This window comes from Nerophis ophidion, linkage group LG23, assembly GCF_033978795.1.
Source record: "Nerophis ophidion isolate RoL-2023_Sa linkage group LG23, RoL_Noph_v1.0, whole genome shotgun sequence".
NCBI lineage: Eukaryota > Metazoa > Chordata > Actinopteri > Syngnathiformes > Syngnathidae > Nerophis > Nerophis ophidion.
In genome coordinates, this window is record NC_084633.1 from 6,162,196 (window position 1) to 6,179,643 (window position 17,448).

General features: G+C 39.4%; 1 protein-coding gene across 1 annotated transcript in view; it reads left to right on the forward strand.

Moving 5' to 3' along the window:
* The window catches only part of LOC133541451 (protein phosphatase 1 regulatory subunit 29), a 217,124-nt gene that overhangs the window by 84,886 nt on the left and 114,790 nt on the right, over positions 1 to 17,448 (forward strand). The window contains exon 2 of the mRNA XM_061884891.1: positions 12,989 to 13,200. The gene's annotated coding sequence lies outside the window, so the exon portion shown is untranslated. The remainder of the gene's footprint in view (positions 1 to 12,988; positions 13,201 to 17,448) is intronic.

Genomic DNA, 17,448 nt, shown 5'->3' on the forward strand with positions numbered 1-17,448 from the left:
AGTCAGATACATGGTGAATAAGAAACTTCTGCATATGTTAGATTATCCTTTTATTTTTCAATATCTGACATTGTGTGTTGAAGTTTGCGGAAATGTTTATGAAATAATTAGACCCGATAATTCAACTTCAACAAAGGGTAATTAGAATAATACACAAAACGTGCAACTTCGAACCTACCAATCCATTATTGATAAGTTCTAATGTGTTAATTTTTTAAGAGGAGAAAACTATAATTTACGGGGGTATTAGTTTTTGAAATAAGTAAAGTTAGAACGAATATAAAATACAAACGTATTTCAGTTTTAGGAGTTAAATGGTGGAACAAGCTCAGTGTGTTAAGGTTTAAGAAAGCCTTGAAAGGTGAACTAATGGAAAATTATAAAATATAGCAACGATTACTTTCATCCCATTGATTTATTGAATGTTGATGTTCCAGGCAATCTATTTTTCAGTGAATGTATAGGATAGGCAAATATAAGCCTTGGCTTCAGCCTATCCCTTTTTTGGTCATGCTTTTTCTTTTTGTGTGTGTATGTGTATGATTGTTAATATGAATAATCTGTGCTGTTAAATTGATCACACACACAAACAAAAATGATCTCACAAAATGGTTGATTGTATGACAGAAATAAACTAATTTACCCGCATTTCATTAATGAACCAGGAAAGATTGAGTTTTTTTTTTTTTTTTTTTACAATTTGAAGGAGATGTGTATCGACTCCAATGACTGTCGTTTTGTCACTTTTGGCTTAAATGTTGGGCAAGCAGTAGGCAAACTGCATGTAAGTATTTATACTAGCTTTATTATAATAGTGATCAATCAATGTTCATTTATATAGCCCTAAATCACTAGTGTCTCAAAGGGATGCACAGTCATTAACAACGTTTAGGAAACATTTTTTTTATTGCAGTCTACCAATGATTTAATCAATGTTGAACTTTTGATTTTTCCCCTTATTTTTGTCTTCAAGGGGAACATTATCACAATTTCAGAAGGGTTAAAACCAATACAAATCAGTTCCCAGTGGCTTATTTTATTTTTTGAAGTTTTTTTCAAAATGTTACCCATCCCGGAATAGCCCTAAAAAAAGCTTTAAAGTGATTTTCGCTATATCTGAACCCATCGTCCATTTTCCTGTGACGTCATTCAGTGATGCCAATACGGATAGCACAGCAAGATATAGCGACATTAGCTCGGATTCAGACTCGGATTTCAGCGGCTTAAGCGATTCAACAGATTACGCATGTATTGAAACGGATGGTTGGAGTATGGAGGCAGATAGCGAAAACAAAATTGAAGAAGAAACAAGCTATTGAGCGAATAGCTATTTACTATTCGGCCATGTTTGCCTAAGCATCGCTGGTAAAATATGCAGACCAACGATCGGAAGTTTCGCATCTTGTGACACTGGATCAACTTAAATCCAATGATTGGTAAGTGTTTGTTTGGCAATAAATGTGAGTGGAGGGAAACGCTGGATGTAAATATAGTTTCAAATGTACATACAGCTAGCCTAAATAGCATGTTAGCATCGATTAGCTGGCAGTCATGCCGCGACTAAATATGTCTGATTAGCACATAAGTCAACAACATCAACAAAACTCACCTTTGTGATTAAGTTGACTTTATTGTTGGAAATGCATCTGCTTTGAGTGTCGCAGGATATCTATTCATCTCTCTGCCATGTCTGCCTTAGCACCGCCGGTAAAATGTGCAGACACTCCGGCACATTCAATGGGGGTCTGGCGGCAGATTTCTTTGACTTTATCGTTGGAAATGCATCTGCTTTGAGTGTTGCTGGCTATCTACATACTCTTGCCATCTCTGTAGTAGCATAGCTTTCGTCGGTAATGTGTGCAGAACAAACAACTGACCATTTCGTCGGCTTTCCCCACACCCTCGTATTTTGAACAAATGTCGTCCAATTTCTTGCAAACCCTCGCATCTTTGGGCCGGTGGTGCAACTTGAATCCCTCCCTGTTAGTGTTGTTACACCCTCCAACAACACACCGAGGAGGCATGATGTCTCCAAGGTTCCAGAAAATAGTCGAAAAAACGGAAAATAAGAGCTGAGACGCGATGTTTGTAATGTCCATCCATCCATCCATTTTCTACCGCTTATTCCCTTTCGGGGTCGCGGGGGGCGCTGGCGCCTATCTCAGCTACAATCGGGCGGAAGGCGGGGTACACCCTAGACAAGTCGCCATTTCATCGCAGGGCCAACACAGATAGACAGACAACATTCACATTCACATTCACACACTAGGGCCAATTTAGTGTTGCCAATCAACCTATCCCCAGGTGCATGTCTTTGGAAGTGGGAGGAAGCCGGAGTACCCGGAGGGAACCCACGCATTCACGGGGAGAACATGCAAACTCCACACAGAAAGATCCCGAGCCTGGATTTGAACCCAGGACTGCAGGACCTTCGTATTGTGAGGCAGACGCACTAACCCCTCTGCCACCGTGAAGCCTGTTTGTAATGTGTCTGAGAAAATGGCGGCTTTATTACCTAGGTGACGTCACGTTCTGACTGTTAAGGCTGGGCAAAAATGAGGACTCAGGTGCAGAAGCGTGACAATTGACTCAGACTTTATTTAATTAGTTTTCTTTGCTATCTCTAGATCAGAGTGATCAAAACAAAGTGGCTACAAAATCTGAGATATATTTGAGGAACAATGGAATGTAGCAAAGGGCATAAGGCAAAAAACAGAAAATCACTCCATAAGGAGGAAAAAGGCAAAAGCAAAATTTCTATACGAATCTAATAGCAAAAACCAGCAATCTACAATTATCTACAAAAGGAAAATCAATCATGCAAAGGAGTCGAGAAGCCAGCAAACTAAAGGCGCTCCAGAAGGAGGAAAAAGGAAAACAAGGCACTATGAACTAGATACAAAAGACTAGCATGAAAAACTTTAGCAAAAGAAAATCACTCCCTCAGAGGAAACAAAGAACTCAATAAATAAAGCGAGACAATACTTATCAAACTTGGTACAAGGCTGCGGACAAGGCTGGAGGCACGTAGCGAGACGATATACTCTGGCACAAGACAAGAGGAGGAAGAGACATTTATACCAGGAGGGAGGGTGACACAGGTGGGCACAATCAGGCAATCAGGAGAGACAGACCAGTGACACGGGAGGAAGAGCAAGTGACCTGAAACGAGAGGGAGAGTTAACCTTTCAAAATAAAACAGGAAATGACAAGACAACATGAAACCAGACAAGACTTCACCCAGGTGTGACACTGACGTCATCGCTCCGAGAGCGATAAATAGAAAGGCGTTTAATTCGCCAAAAATTCACCCATTTAGAGTTCGTAAATCGGTTGAAAAAATATATGGTCTTTTTTCTGCAACATCAAGGTATATATTGACGCTTACATAGGTCTGGTGATAATGTTCCCCTTTTAATATATTTAGCCTTAAATGGGGTTTTCAATAAGACTATACTTGGGTCCATTGTCTGTTTTGCTTCCAAGATTATGTTTGGGCGTAAAGTTTCCACTTTCTATTAGTGGAGTATTGTGGCATCAAACCAATCAATATTCCGGAGATTGCTGCTAAATTCTCTCCCCCTCCTGGCCAATAAAGACAGCTTTAATTCAACCACACGTCATTGGAACTGATCAGTGTGGGAATGAAATACTGTCTATTGCAGACTTAGGGATGAGCCAATGCTTCCACATCTTCAGATGTTTGTTGAGACATATATTTGCACAGCAAAGTAAGTCTGCTCTGCAGTCAGTTTCCAGTACTGCTTGGCTTTAGATTCCACATAAATCCCCTGAAGGACCCTAAATGCGTAAAAGACAGTAGCTTGTCTGTGGACACATGCGGATAAGTCCACTGATTTGCCTCCGATCCATTTCAGTTTTTCAACAGCTGCTCCTTTACATACATCGAATGAGTGGATAAAAGAGGTAGACAACCATCACAAACATAGGGAAAAAGAGACAGGCACTCTCTGTGAATAGCGACACAGGTGTCAGCTCTTAAACACTGACAGTAATAACAAGTAAGCCTCTTGGTACTTCCACTTGGTAATGCTTAACAACTGTCTTTTCTATTGCAGTTTTATATTGTTTCTGGTTTTTTTTTTACATAAAGTTATGGTCAAAAGTTTACATACACTTTTAAAAAACATAATGTCATGGCTGTCTTGAGTTTCCAATCATTTGTACAACTTTTATTTTTTTGTGATAGAGTGATTGGAGCACATACTTTTTGGTCACAAAAAACATTCATGAAGTTTGGTTCTTTTATGAATTTATTATGGGTCTACTGAAAATGTGACCAAAACTGCAGGGTCAAAAGTATACATACAGCAATGTTAATATTTGGTTACATGTCCCTTGGCAAGTTTCACTGCAATAAGGTGCTTTTGGTAGCCATCCACAAGCTTCTGATTGAATTTTTGACCTCCCCTTTTGACACAATTGGTGCAGTTCAGCTAAATTTGTTGGTTTTCTGGCACCGACTTGTGTCTTCAGCATTGTCCACATGTTTAAGTCAGGAATTTGGGAAGCCCATTCTAAAACCTTAATTCTAGCCTGATTTAGCCATTCTTTTACCACTTTTGACGTGTGTTTGGGGTCATTGTCCTCTTTGAACACCTAACTGCGCCCAAGACCCAGCCTCTGAGCTGATGATTTTAAGTTGTCCTAAGTCCCATTTCCTCTCTGTAACGCACCAGTTTCATTGGCACCAAAACAGGCCCAGAGCATAATACTACCACCACCATGCTTGACGGTAGGTGTGGTGTTCCTGGGATCAACAGCCTCACTTTTTCTCCTCCTAACATATTGTTGGGTATTGTAGCCAAGCAGCTAAATTTTTGTTTCATCTGACCAAGGAACTTTTCTCCAGAAGGTCTCATCTTTGTCCATGTGATGTCAGATGAAACAAACATTTACCTGCCAACCTTGTGATCTCCGATTTCGGGAGGTGGGTGGTCGGGGGCGGGGCGAGGTTGGGGCGTGGTTAACGAGGGTAGGAGTATATTTACAGCTGTTGTGTGCGCAGTTGTGCACTGCACTCTCTAAAAGCCGTAGATGTTATTGTCATGATTGATTGATTGATTGAAACTTTTATTAGTAGATTGCACAGTACAGTACATATTCCATACAATTGACCACTAAATGGTAACACCCAAATAAGTTTTTCAACTTGTTTAAGTCGGAGTCCATGTTAATCAATTCATGGTACAAATATATACTATCAGCATAATACAGTCATCACACAAGTTAATCATCATAGTATGTACATTGAATTGTTTACATTATTTACAATTCGGGGGGTGGAATGTGGAGCTTTGGTTGATATCAGTACTTCAGTCATCAACAATCGCATCAGCAGAGAAATGGACATTGAAACAGTGTAGGTCTTACTTAGTAGGATATGTACAGTGAGCAGAGAACTTAGTGAGTTCGGATAGCATAATAACAAGTATATACATTAGAAATACATTTGATTATTTACATTAGGTTGTTTACAATCCGGGGAGATGGGATGTGAATGTAGGAGGGTATTAGTAAAGGGTTGAAGTTGCCTGGAGGTGTTGGTAGATGGCAGTATTGTCCTGTTTAAGAGTGTCACAACATTGCTGTTTACGACAGACGAACTGCTTTACCGTAGACGAAAACGTGACAGCTGTTGTTGTGTATTGTTACACCGCTGGGAGGACGTTAATAAAACGGCCTAACAATAAACCCACATAAGAAACCAAGAACTCGCCCTCGATCATTCTACAGTTATAACGTCATTGGGCAGACACGCTCTTTACATTGTGGGAAAGTGGACGTGAAAAGAGGCTGTCCTCACTCAGGTCCTCATGGAGCTGGAGGGGGCGTGGCCTCCAGCTCCGCCTGAATTTCGGGAGATTTTCAGGAGAAAATTTGTCACGGGAGGTTTTCGGGAGAGGCGCTGAATTTCGGGAGTCTCCCGGAAAATCCGGGAGGGTTGGCAAGTATGGTTTGGCCACAATACCCAGCAATATGTTTGGAGGAGAAAAGGTGAGGCCTTTTTCTCAGGAACACCATTCCTCCCGTCAAGCAAGGTGGTGGTAGTATTATGCTCTAGGCCTTTTTTGCTGCCAATAGAACTGGTGCCTTGCAGAGAGTAAATGGGACAATGAAAAAGGAGGAATACCTCCAAATTCTTTAGGACAACCTAAAATCATCGGTCCAGAGGTTGGGTCTTGGGCGCAGTTGGGTGTTCCAACAGGACAATGACCCTAAACACACGTCAACAGTGGTAAAGGAATGGCTAAATCGGGCTAGATTTAAGGTTTTAGAATAGCCTTCCCAAAGTCCTGACTTAAACGTGTGGACAGTGCTGAAGAAACAAGTCCATGTTGGAAAATCAACAAATTTAGCTGAACTGCACCACTTTTGTCAAGAGAAGTGGTCAAAAATTCAACCAGAAGTTTGTGGATGGCTACCAAAAGCGCCTTATTGCAGTAAAACCTGCCAAGAGACATCTAACCAAATATTAACATTGCTGTATGTATATTTTTGACACAGCAGATTTGGTCAAATTTTCAGCAGACCCACAATAAATTCATAAACAGAACCAAAATTCATGAATGCTTTTTGGGACAAACAAGTATGTACTCCAATCACTCTATCACAAAAAAAAATAATACTTGTAGAAATTATTGGAAACTGAAGAGAACCATGACATTTTGTCCTTCACAAGTGTGTGTAAACTTTTGACCATGACTGTCTGTATATGTGTTGTTGTCTTACTTAACAATTGCGAAAAAGACACAATGTAAAAAAAAATGTGCAGTTCCCCTCTATGGGTTGTTTTGAAGAATGCTTTATTTAAAATGCCAATGCGTTTACAGAGGTCCAAGGTCCACAGGAACACTCCAGTGTTTTTTGGAATTTGCTGCATAAATGTTTGTTTTGAACTGAGCCCGGATTTGGCCGCCTGGCCGCCAATTGAATAGCTCTGGCCTGCACTGTGTAATTTAACATAATGTTTTGATATGCACCTTCGTATCCTCATCATACTGCCACTGCATGTCAGCCAGTGCATGAATGAACATATCATTTGAACATCATGTGGATTTCTGTCTTGGTTTGATCTCTTTAGACATCTTGGCAAGGGAGAACATCAGTAAATATGTATGCGTGTTTGTGTCTGTGTGTTTGTTCTTGTATTTCTACCCTTCTTGAGACATCATCAAGGAAAAGTACCTTCTGAGGACTGGTGAACAAGTTAGGACCGAAATCATAGTCCCAATGCGGAAAACCATTGCATCTAATTGAGAATCACCCCAAAAAGGAGTGATTTTTCAAATTGACTGTGTGTCTGTTTTAAAAGTGCTCCCCCTCTGGTTAGCATATGAAATAACAAGTTTGTGTAAAAATTTGAAATGTTCCCCCTCCGGCCAACATATGTAACAACAAGTGTGTGTAAGAAATTGAAATGCGCCCCCTTTGGCCAAATTGTATCAAAAAAAAAAATACATATGTATATAGAGACATACTGTAATAACATGAAGTAAATAATGACGATTAAAAAAAAAAAAAAAAAAAATCAACAAAAACAAAAATAACTCAAAGTTTACTTTTTTATATTTGCATAGTATGTATATATTACTAATGTTGTAAATACAACTCTTTATATATCTAGAAAGGGTGGTCCTAAAGAGGTAGGCATTTTTCTGAGGTCTCGAGAAGGTAACAAATACAGGAGTGTGTGTTTGTGTGTGTGTTCTTGTATTTATGTCCTTCTTGAGACATCAACAAGGAAAAGTGATCAAGTTAGGACATAAATCATGGTCCCAACAAGGAAAACCATTGCATCAAATAGAGAATGTCTCATTTGCACCCCAGGTGGTGAAACCTATCAAAATTAGGGGGATTCTAAAAAGGAGGGATTTTTCAAAGTGGTTGTGTGACGGTTTTAAAAGTGCTCCCCCTCTGGTTAACATATGTAATAGCAATTGCGCCCCTTTTAGCCAAGATAATTACAAAAATAAATCAATAATAATAATAATCCATATAATACATCCATCAATTTTCTACCAATAATTATATATATATATATACACTGTATATAGACATACTGTATATTTATATATACATATATGTATATACACACATATATGTATATATATATATATATATATATATATATATAGAGAGAGAGAGAGAGAGAGAGAGAGAGAGAGACAGTCTAATGTTAAATAAATGTTTTTCATAAATAAATGGTGACTTTTCTCATATGAAATTCTGACTTTTATCACAATAATGCCAATGTTTTTGTTGATTAAATGGACCACATCATTTAGATTTATGCAACCTTAAGGTAAACTTTGTTTTACTCTCTTTTACCAATGTTATAGAAATGTTTACATCTCACCTTTCAATGCAATTTGATAATGCCGATTAGTCATGTGATCATCGCAATTGTACAGTTTCCCATCTAGAAGGAGCCTAATGCTTTACAATAGTAATAGTAACCAGATTAAAGTGTGTTTTTCAACCTTCACATTAAGCAAAAATGAGCACAGATTGCTTGATGGCTTCTGTAATGACATCCAGTAGAGTCAAGGTCCAATTGTTTAAATCGTTTTAATTTGTTAAATGTTACCTTTTTGAAAAGGCAAAATAATGTTACATGTTAAGTTAGAGACACTAATAACTCATTTTAATGTGATTTTAAGCTTTTCTTGTAAAATTGTGACTTAGATTAAATACAATTTTCAGTTTTTCTTTTAACATTTTGACTCGCATTAAGTAAAAATATGACTTTCATAATAACACTGCCAAAAATCCAAGTTTTTCTTGTGAAATTGTCACCTTTTTCTTGTGACATTCCAACTCATTTTTCACAACTTATTTTTTTTTTTTTTTATATTGGCATAGTATGTATATCACACTTGCCAACCCTCCCGGATTTTCCAGGAGACTCCTGAAATTCAGTGTCTCTCCCGAAAACCTCCCGAAATTCACGCCCCCTCAGTCTCCATGCGGACAGTCTGTTTTCACGTCTGATTTTCACCTATATAAACAGCTTTCCTGCCCAATCACGTTACATCTACGGATTTTTAATAAAAAACTGCACACACAGGGAGACGAAGCAGAAGAACGAGGAAGTTACAGCTATGGCAACGTCGTCTGTAATAGAGTTATTCTATGTTGTCTGTTGCCATCTCCTGGTGAATGTTGGCTATAGCGTTATGGGGTTGCTTTTTGATTGGCCAACGATTTACATGGTGTTGTGCACCTGACGGCAAGTGACTCTCGCCAGTACGCAAATGGCAGAACAAAGGTTACTCAAATAGTGAAAGGTAAGTGTTGTTTATTTTTAAATAACCAGCAAGCACAATACAGTTAGTAGAGCAACTGTGTTTTTATTACTGTGTATTTGATAGGTGGCGTCTGAAATTCAACAATTTATTTTATTTATATATATATATATATATATATATATATATATATATATATATATATAATAAAATAAATATATATAGCTAGAATGCATTGAAAGTCAAGTATTTCATACATATATACATATATATATATATATATATATATATATATATATATATATATATATATACATATGAAATACTCGAGTTGGTGAATTATACTCGTCCCCTCTTAACCACGCCCCCGCCCAAACTACGACCCCAACCACGCCCTCCCACCCCCCACCTCCCGAAATCGGAGGTCTCAAGGTTGGCAAGTATGATGTATATGTTATTAATGTTGTAAATACAAATCTTTATATATCTAGAAAGGGTGGTCCTAAAGAGGTAGGCATTTTTCGAAAGTCTCAAGAAGGTAAAAACTACACGAATGTGTGCGTGAGTTAGTGTGTGTGTGTGCGTGTGTGTGTGTGTGTGTGTGTGAGTGTGTGTGTGTGTGTGTGCGCGCACCTGTGGCAACATGATCTCAAACTGTTAAACTGTATTAAATAATTTTGGAGATTTTCAGACTATTACATTAATGCAAATTACACACTGGATTTAAGACTCGTTTACAGTCACAATGCACCATGGGAAACATATTGCAAGGTAAATGCAAATCTTCTGGTATTAAACTCTTATGAGTAGTTTAGCTTGAAAAGTAAGTAATGAAGTGACAAATAGAGAGTGGGGGGCTTTACGCTTGAACCGTACTTTCTCAGACAGAGAGTGCACAGCTGGAGAGACGCGATTAATCCTCCTCGGTAGCGAGCTGTGATGTAAAGTCCGTTTGCATGTAAGCCCGCGTCTGCCGACAGCGTGTGTGCTTGCTGGTCCACTCCCATCATTGTATCCAATTGCAGCACTCCACCTATTACGATTGCAAAGGGGAAAAAGCAGGATGATTCCACTATTATTGCTGATAATGGGATGTCACAGTCTGCTTTCGTCAGCTCTCTCTAACTGATTTAGACTGTGTGTGTGTGTGTGTGTGTGTGTGTGTATGTGTGTGTGTGAGTGTGTGTTTGTTGGGGAGAGGGTAAAAGTGCTGCAGGGAGGGGATAAAATAAGGAATGAGACAGCTGAGAAGAAGTAGAGGGGGAAAGCCGCCTGTATGTCAGATTCCCTGACAGCTATTTGCACAAATTATTCATAGATGGGCCGTGTGGTGTGTGCTGACAGCTGAAGGTGTGTGCTGACAGGTGTCCTGGGGAATATACTGCTAATCCTATTCAATTTTAAAGTGTGTATAGCACCACTTAGGGACAAAAAGGCACCGGTAACCTCTCATACCGCTGATGTGCCACTAGCCATTGTGAGACCCATGATTATGCCATTATGAGCCCCAGGGGAGGGGGGGTCCTCTCCAAGGTTTCTCATAGTCATCATTGTCACTGCCACCGATGTCCCATTGGGTGTGAGTTTTTCCTTGCCCTTATGTGGGCTCTACCGAGGATGTCGTTGTGGTTTGTGCAGCCCTTAGAGACACTTGTGATTTAGGGCTATACAAATAATCATTGATTGATTAATTGATTGATTTAAGTGGAGCATACCAACTGAAGGGCAAAGACATGCAAGTACAGTCGCGGTTAAAAGTTTGCATTCACTCGTAAAGAACATAATGTCATGGCTGTCTTGAGTTTCCGATTATTTCTACAACTCTTGTTTATTTGTGATGGTTTGTCACAATGAACTTTGGTTCTTTTGTGAATTTATTATGGGTCTACTTATAATGTGAGAACATCTGCTGGGTCAAAAGTATACATACAGCAAAGTTAATATTTGGTTACATGTCCCTTGGCAAGTTTCACTGCAATAAGGCGCTGGTTGAATTTTTGACCACTCCTCTTGACAAAAAATGGTGCAGTTCAGCTAAATTGGTTGGTTTTCTGACATGGACTTGTTTCTTAATAATAATAATAAAATATTTTATTATCCATCCATCCATTTTCTACCGCTTATTCCCTTTCGGGGTCGCGGGGGGCGCTGGCGCCTATTTTATTTGTAAAAAAAAAAAACTCAAAGTGCCACAGTGTAAAAAATAGCAATAATATAATAGTAAAAAGATAATAAAAATAAATAAAATATAAAACTAGAAACTAGAAACAGCCCAATAGCTAGAACCAGCATGCATGTCTTTAAAAAGGCTTTTTTAAAAAGATGGGTCTTTAAACCTTTTTGTAAGCATCCACGGTCTGAGGTGCCCTCAGGTGGTCAGGGAGAGCGTTCCACAGACTGGGAGCAGCGGAGCAGAAAGCCCAGTCTCCCTTATTTCGTAGCTTTGACCGTGGAGGTTGGAGGAGGTTAGCCTGTATGGAGAGGAGGTGTCGTGTTGAGGATTTGGGGTGAGACGTTCCTTGAGGTAGAGGGGGGCATTTCCATGGAGGCACTGGTGAGTTAGTAGGGATATTTTGAATTCAATCCTGAGTGGAACAGGAAGCCAGTGAAGGGATTTGAGAGTTGGTGTGATGTGGTCATGTTTCCGCACTCTCATCAGTATCCTCGCATCACTATTTTGTATATACTGGAGCTTCTGGATGTTCTTGCTGGGGATCCCGACAAGAAGTGCGTTGCAGTAGTCGAGCATTGGCATTGTCCACAGAATTAAGTCAGGACTTTGGGAAGGTCATTCTAAAACCTTAATTCTAGCCTGATTTAGCCATTCCTTTACCACTTTCGACATGTGTTTGAGGTCATTGTCCTGATGATTTTAGGTTGTCCTGAAGAATTTGGAGGTAATCCTCCTTTTTCATTGTCCCATCTACTCTCTGTAAAGCAACGGTTCCATTGGCAGCAAAATAGGCTCAGAGCATAATACTACTACCACCATGCTTGACGGAAGGCAGGGTGTTCCTGGGAAAAAGGGCCTCACCTTTTCTCCTCCAAACATATTGCTGGGTATTGTGGCCAAACAGCTCATTTTGTGTTTAATCTGACCACAAAACTTTCCTCCAGAAGGTCTTATCTTAGTCCATGTGATGCCAGATGAAACAAAACCTTGCGGATGGCTACCAAACGCCAATGCATGAAAACACCCCTACATACATCACACATGGAAGGGTTTAGTAAGTGTGAATGGTTTTAGTTATATTGTAAAACGTACAAACATTGCTTGAAGTGATGAATGAAGAATCCCTTCGAGCAAAAAAGCTATGGGTGGTTATACTTCTGGTTCAAGGTACACAGTAGGAAGTGCATTTTCAACTCGCACCACCTGCAGCGAGCGAACTCGTTCAAAATATTAACAATACCATACTTTTTCAGTCTCTGTATTTGTGTATTTTTTGTTGAATACTAAAAATTATGAAAAATCCATAAATAAGCCGCACCGTTTTATAAGCCACAGGGTTCAAAGTGTTTGAAAAAATTATATAGTCCTGAAAAAAGTGTTTGGAGGGGATGTATCTAATTTATTGCGAACATATTTTGGTTTTGATACGATTTTGGGCCGACAAAGTTTTGACATCAATGCACACTGTTAAAAAATGTAAATGATAAAAAGTAAACATAAAAATTAATTAGACATTGTATAAAATCTTTTTTGTTTCCCTTTCCAGACCTCTGACAAAACAACCGAAAGTCAAAAGAGAGCCCAGAAAAGGTAGCAACTCAACGTTTCCAACCCAAATCATTTTCCCACTTAAAAAAGAAGAAATACAATAAGAAATTCCTGAGGGACACGCCGCAGGACGCCCTGGCGAGAGGAAGGAGCACATTTCTGTCTTCACAAAGCCCACTGACGACAGAGTGGGCAAGAGAAGGGAAGCAGGTAGGAAATGTCCTTTTTTTCCTTTCTCTTGTGAGTTTTGGATTTTACTTTCATTTATAATCTGTGTCACACATACATACTAAAAAATGGGCATGCGATCAATGGACCTGAGTGGCAATAGTCCACATTTGAATGGACAACATAATTTTTGTGTTATTATAGAGATGTTTAGATCTTACCGAACAATGCAATTTGATAATGCTGTTTAGTCCCGTGATTGTTGCAATTGATTGATTACTCTACAATGTCACGTACAAATATACATGAATTATCGGCGGTCACTCGAACGAGTATGACAATCCTCCTGATAGGGGTGTATCCCTTTATAAAGGATGTCTGTGCGTGACTTTGTTTAACGTGGGGAGACTGGTACACAGACAGTCACCACACCATCCTTGACAGAATCGGTTCAGTGTCCAGTGGCATGGAGTCCAAGACGACTGGAGACCCTTTTCTGCTGCAGCCTTCTTCCGCCATTGCAGCCGTTCTGGTAGTTCTTAAATCTACTGTCTTCTGCCTGCTCCGCCGTTGAGGTCTTCACCATATCCCTGGCTAGGGGGCAGTCAGGTACTAGGCCTTTGCCAAGGGCCACCTAGGGTAACAGTAGTAAAGAGGTTAACCTGGGGTTACAGTAATAAAGGGGTTAACCTCCTAGTGTCCCAAGACCCCATAAATCAGAAATTGTCGGTATCGCTTTCAAAATGATCTGTATCGGTTTCAAAAAGTAAAATGTATTACTATTTAAAATGTCGCTGTGTACACGGACGTGGGGAGAGGTACAGAGCGGCAATAAACCTTAAAGGCATTGCCTTTGCGTGCCAGCCCGATCACATAATATGTACGGCTTTTCACACACACACAAGTGAATACCAGTCATACTTGGCCAACAGCCATATAGGTCACACTGAGGGTGGCCGTATAAACAACTTTAACACTGTTACAAATATGCGCCACACTGTTAACCCACACCCAACAAGAATGACAAACACATTTCAGGAGTAAAACTGCACCGTAACACGACATAAACACAACAGAACAAATACCCAGGTACCCTTGCAGCACTAACTCTTCCAGGACGCTACAATTTAATGTCTTGTGCCTGCTGGGATATTTTTTTTTTTTTCGATTGAATATGTTGGATAGAGCTAATTATACTCAACCAAAAATTCTAATCTTACATAGCCAGTGAAATTTAGGACTAACTTTATGCTCAGTGATAACTTGTAGGTGATTAAAATGTGATGTATGAAATATTAAATAGTCAATCAGTAGTGCATCAGTCCATTCATCCGATAATATAACCCCACAGTTGCATGATGATTTTTTTTTTTCCTATGCATCCATTATATGTAACTGTGTGCCTCTATTATTTGTAAGTGTTCATTTCAGCAGTCAGTTGACTGGAAACTGACTTTCTCTGGGTGGACATTGTCAGCCTCCCTTAGCAGAGCACACACTGCAGAAAGCAGAAATTAGCACCCGGCGGGGATGGAGGCATTCGTCGCGTGTTATAACTCCTTCACTGCTTTATTGCACTTATTTCACTGGCACAGCGATCATTTGCGCTGACAGCATTGCACTTACCACTGCTATTATATCTCGTCGCTGAGTATCGCACACATTGTTGTAATTACTTCTCCTCTGTTTTCATCCCGCCTACTTGCGTCGAGAAGAATGAAATGCTGAAAAAAAACAAAAAAAAAACTCCAACAGCCTCCCCCTCATTTGGCTTCTGTAGTGCCAAGATAAAGTTACAGCATCAGAGGAATTTGTGAAGTTGCTATTGTTGGGAAGCGGTTAAATCGGGGGTCAGCAACCCGCGTCTCTTTAGTGCCGAAAAATTGATTTTTTGTTTAAGTATGTTTTTTGTTTTGAGGACAAACATGACACAAACCTCCCGAATTGTTAAAAAGCCCACTGTTTAATATGTTTGTGTGTATGCTTCACTGATGATATCGTTTTTTTTTCCCTACTAATTTTGGGAGTTTCTGAACTCACCATACTGGGGACTGTAATGCAACGGGTTGTTTACATGCAAAATGTTCCACACCTTTGTCTCATTTTGTCCACCAAAAGTTTTATGCTGTGCGTGTATGCACAGAGGTGTGCTTTGTTGATGTTATGGACTCAGGTATATTTGGTCAGCGCATGGCTGCAAGCTAATCAATGCTAACATGCTATTTAGGCTAGCTGTGTATACATATTGCATCGTGATGCCTCCTTTGTAGGTATATTGGAGCTCATTTGATATATTTTACTTTTATCCTCTTTGTATATACCGTATGACTTATACTCAAGAGTGACTTAAGTGTGAAATTATTAACACATTACCGTAAAATATCAAATAATATTATTTAGCTCATTCACGTAAGAGACTAGACGTATAAGATTTCATGGGATTTAGCGATTAGGAGTGACAGATTGCTTGGTAAACTTATAGCATGTTCTATACGTTATAGTTATTTTAATGACTCTTACCATAATATGTTACGTTAACATACCAGGCACCTTCTCAGTTGGTTATTTATGCGTCATATAAGGTACACTTATTCAGCATGTTGGTCACTATTCTTTATTTATTTAAAATTTCCTTTCAAATATCTGTTCTTGGTGTTGGTTTTTATGAAATAAATTTCCCCAGAAAATGTGACTTATACTCCAGTGCGACTTATATATGTTTTTTTCCTTCTTTATTATGCATTTTCGGGAGGTGCGACTTATACTCCGAAGCGACTTATACTCCAAAAAATACGGTAATTTAGTTTTGCATTTGTCATGACACATTATCTGTACGTAATATTGGCTGCATTTCAGATTATTGTTTGTGTGCCATGTTGTTCCAGACCACAGCAAACATAGCCTTGCTTGCAAAGATTGTAATAAATCCATTAGAAGAAGACAGCCTGTTTCCTTTAACTTGGACACACACATCTATACCTTTGGCCATTAAAAGCCAGTAATTTCCAGAAATTATCTCACCTTCTGAGAAGCCTCTGATTTTTTTCCTTCAAAAATTGGTTTATTCCAAACGGTTTAAGATTTCTAGTTATCACTACTATCATTACAGGTTGTTATTTGGTTATGACTAAGCTCTGTTTGCTAGATTGTGACATAAGTTTAAATGAAGTCATTGAAAAACAGAGCAAATCCCAATTTGTTTCCTTGCGGTTGTTTTGCACCCTGGAAGGGCTGTTGCAAGGAAGGAAGGGACAGGCTTATTGTGGGGAGGATGTCTCATTAATGAGACCACTATGTTGCTTAGTTCTATCAATTAATCAATCAAGGTTTATTTGTTTTTGTCCTGCCAAAATCACGTTATTGCCCAAAGTGCTTTACAGGACAAACAAGTTAAAAACAAGTAAGAACAGGGTAAAGAAAATACACAGTACGGTACATTGGATACTCACAAGTGAGCATCCAGTCAAAGTCTCGTTAACATTAGGCTACCCAGATAGGCCACTGTCATCAATTTCTGATCTGATTGGCTATCGCAACTGTCTCTCAACTGTATGTGTTCTCAAATTCATCCTCTAACGGTTCCGATGAGTATCCAATCACAGGACTTGTAAATGTCATGTTCAACGTGAGGCCATCGAGAAGGCCTTACTGACAACAACTTGTCACATAATATCTATGGCTTTTCACACACACCAGTGAAGGCAATGCATACTTGGTCAACAGCTATACAGGTCACACTGAGGGTGGCCGTATAAACAACTTTAAGACTGGTACAAATATGTGCCACACTGTGAACCCACACCAAACAAGAATGACAAACAGATTTCGGGAGAAAATCCGCACCGTAACACAACATAAACACAACCAAACAAATATTTAGAACCCCTTGCAGCACTAACTCTTCCGGGACGCTACAACATGCCCCCGCTACCCCCTTCCCCCCCACCACCTCAACCCAATCCCCTCCCAACCCCGCCCACCTCAACCTCCTCACGTTCGCTCAGGGAGAGCATGTCCCAAATTACAAGCTGCTGTTTTGAGGCATGTTTAAAAAAAATTATGCACTTTTTGTCTTCAATAATAAATATGGCAGTGCCATGTTGGCATTTTCTTCCAACACTTGAGTTGATTTATTTTGGAAAAACGTGTTACATTGTTTAATCCATCACAACACAATTAGGCATAATAATGTGTTAATTCCACGACTGTATGTATCGGCATCGCTTGATACCGGTATCGGTAATTAAGAGTTGGACAATATCGGAATATCGGATATCGGCAAAAAGGACA